Source organism: Aptenodytes patagonicus, chromosome 4, assembly GCF_965638725.1.
Source record: "Aptenodytes patagonicus chromosome 4, bAptPat1.pri.cur, whole genome shotgun sequence".
Taxonomy (NCBI): domain Eukaryota; kingdom Metazoa; phylum Chordata; class Aves; order Sphenisciformes; family Spheniscidae; genus Aptenodytes; species Aptenodytes patagonicus.
The window spans coordinates 22,791,658-22,795,288 of record NC_134952.1 but is presented as its reverse complement, the minus strand read 5'-3'; the positions used below and the strand labels follow the sequence as shown (position 1 = coordinate 22,795,288).

The following is a 3,631-nucleotide window of genomic DNA, read 5'->3' as shown; positions in this document are numbered from 1 at the left end:
CATGTGTCCTACAGGAAATGGATCATAGAATCATAGAATCAGAGAATCATAGAATCATTAAGGTTGGAAAAGACCTCTAAGATCACTGAGTCCAACCGTCAACCCAACACCACCATGCCCACTAAACCATGTCCCTAAGCGCCTCATCTACACGTCTTTCAAATACTTCCAGGGATGGGGACTCCACCACTTCCCCGGGCAGCCTGTTCCAATGTTTAACCACTCTTTCAGTAAAGACATTTTTCCTGATATCCAATCTAAACCTCCCCTGGCACAACTTGAGGCCGTTTCCTCATGAAGGAGCTGAGCCTGTTTAGTATATTGAAGAGAATGATTCTTTCATCTCTGCAGTCAGTCTTACTAATTTGTTTGAGGAAACCCACTTAATTATGTGCAGCATGGCAAGCTGTTTACGGATGAAATGGCAATAGAAATTTTTTACTTTTCAGAAATGCTTCCCAGTGGACAGATTTTTAGGAATAAAGTGTTCCAGGCAAACAATACCACGCTCTTCTAAATACGCTTTTATCAATCTACTCTCTTTAAGTGGGATCCTCTTAATCTTTGCTTGGACTAGTTTCAGGATGAGCTTTTTAAAGATTTCAAGTTAGGGTAACATACCCCATAATGTTCCGCAATCTACAGCATCCGCAGGGAGAATTAGATCATTTTAATGAACGTTCAGTTGAAAATTGTTCCCAACAGCATCACCTCAGTCACTCTTCATGCCCTTAGACTGTACAAGCCATAGAACAAAGTCTAGTCTGTACTCCTGATGTACAACCACCTCTCTAGGTTTCTGTCCCACATACCTTAGCTGAACCTTATCTCGGTGTTTAGACCAGCAATCTTGAACAAAAATCTCAAGACTTTTAAAGTGGATTTATTTCCCTTTCTGTTTTTTTCTGCTTGTTCAGGAGCTCTTGCATTACCTGGGTGGCCTTGTAAGCCTTTCTTCCCTACAGAAAGATCTCTGGCAGCAGCAGGACCTTTTCTGGGGGACTCTAGCTCCAGCACGTTGTTTCTTCATTTCCCAAATGAATGAAGGGAAAACACCCTTTCAAGCGTCTTTCTGTTCTTTCTTCATAACAGCTCTTATTAGAGTGCCTAAGCACAGCCAGTTTCACTCATAGAAAGGGTGTGGGAGGATGGCAGCATGTTCTATGCCCTGAGCTCATGGCTGAGATGTTCGTTGTGCAGTCATTTCTAGGATGAAGGGACAAACAAAATAGCAGCCCACAATTACTTGAATGTCTGAGCTACAAAAATAATGAAGCCAAACTCCTCTGTAGTAGCAGATAGTATGACAATGGGCAACAATCACAAGTTATGGCTTGGAAGGTTGAGACTGGACATGAGGAAAATCCTTTTTCCTGTGGGAGGGTAAGGCACCACTAGAACCGTCCAGAGCAGGTTACCAAAACAGGCTGTGAAATTTCTCTCCTTTGAAATGTCAAGATTTGTCTAGACAAAGCCATAGTTGTCCTGATCTAAAATGGGCAATAACCCTGTTTTTAGTGGAATGCTGGGCTATATAACCTCCAGACGTGTTATCCAACTAATATTTCTATGATTCCATGATTTCACTGCTTCCATTATGGAGGCTGTTCCAGATGTTTTGTCATCTCTGTCATCTTCTCTGAAGCTTTTCTATCTGTACTATTCCTTTTCTGTTATAACTAATCTACTATATTCTTTTTTCCTTCTGAAATTTAAAATTGACTCCGTGTGCTATTAATTTTAAGTAACTAAAAACTCAGTTTAGAAATAATGAAGCAATACCCATCGACTTCAGTATATTTTATATTAGGTCTTTAAGTAAATATACACAAATAAAGAAGTTCTTATTCATTCATATAATTTGTTCTATATTTCCTAAAATTACATTTTGCATTGACTTAGAGAATAATAGTGCATACTTTTTTTCGACCTGTGTATATTCTGAGGATGAGATATTAAAACAGATACCATTATATGTTGCATTATTTCTTGGACTACAAACTTACTGAACACATTGACTGGAAAATGAAGTTATTCATCATTTGGAAGGACAGCCTACAAAAAAAAAAAAAAACCTAACCAATCAAAAATAGAGCCCATGTAGAGCCTGTGAAACAATCTAGGGATGAGTCTTAAAGCTACTGATTGAGAGGGTATATAGGGCCATATTGACTATATATTAGTAGTGTAATACTAATGTCCTGAGCTGATGTTTGGGGTAATCTGTAAAGTTTAAGGATGTGTGATCTTTGTCCTGACAATTTCAAAATTTGTGTATGAGCTGAGACGTAACAGGAGCTAATGCTGCTAATGCACAGTAATGGAAGTTAAGGGGAAAAAAAAATACCTTTTTGGCTTTAATTAACTGTTGTTTTTGTTAACTTTCAGTATATTTTTTTGAAATATCATGTGCAGTTATAATGTGCATCACTTGATCTAGTGACCTTATTAGTGCGAAACTTTGTTAATGTGTTAATTTATAGAATCATAGAATCATAGAATAGTTTGGGTTGGAAGAGACCTCTAAAGGTCATCTAGTCCAATCCCCTGCAATGAGCAGACACATCTTCAACTAGATCAGGTTGCTCAGAGCCCCGGCCAACCTGACCTTGAACACTTCCGGGGATGGGGCACCCACCACCTCTCTGGGCAACCTGTGCCAGTGCTTCACCACCCTCAGCGTAAAAAATTTCTTCCTTCTATCTAGTCTAAATCTACCTCCCTTTAGTTTGAAGCCATTCCCCCTTGTCCTGTCACAACAGGCCCTGCTAAAATGTTTGCTGCCATCTTTCTTATAAGCCCCCTTTAACTATTGAAAAGACACAATAAGGTCTCCCCGAAGCCTTCTCTTCTCCAGCCTGAACAACCCCAACTCTCTCAGCCTTTCTTCATAGCAGAGCTGTTCCATCCCCCTGATCATTTTTGTGGCTGTCTTCTGGACCCGCTCCAACAGGTCCGTGTCTTCTTTGTGCTGAGGGCTCCAAAGCTGGACGCAGTACTCCAGGTGGGGTCTCACCAGAGCAGAGTAGAGGGGCAGAATCCCCTCCCTCAACCTGCTGGCCACGCTTCTTTTGATGCAGCCCCGGATACGATTGGCCTTCTGGGCTGCGAGTGCACATTGCTGGCTCATGTCCAGCTTTTTATCCACCAGTACCCCCAAGTTCTTCTCGGCAGGGCTGCTCTCAATCCCTTCATCCCCCAGCCTGTATTGACACTGGGGGTTGCCCTGACCCAGGTGCAGGACCTTGCACTTGGCCTTGTTAAACCTCATGAGGTTCACACAGGCCCACTTCTCAAGCTTGTCCAGGTCCTTCTGGATGGCATCCTATCCCTCAGGCGTGTTGACCGCACCACTCAGCTTGGTGTCATCTGCAAACTTGCTGAGGGTGCACTCGATCCCACTGTCTGTGTCATTGATGAAGATATTAAACAGTACTGGTCCCAATACGGACCCCCTGCAGGATGCTACTTGTCACCAATCTCCATCTGGACATTGAGCCGTTGACCATTACCCTCTGGATGCGACCATCTAACCAATTCCTCACCCACCAGACAGTCCACCCATCAAGTCCATACCTCTCCAGTTTAGAGAGAAGGATGTTGTGGGTGACCATGTCCAAGGCCTTACAGA

General features: G+C 42.4%; 1 pseudogene; it reads right to left on the bottom strand.

Annotated features, from left to right (window-relative positions):
* Positions 1–313: 313 nt before the first annotated feature.
* LOC143159964 (ribosomal protein uL30-like) lies at positions 314–1,478 on the bottom strand (annotated as a pseudogene).
* Between the last annotated feature and the right edge of the window lie 2,153 nt (positions 1,479–3,631).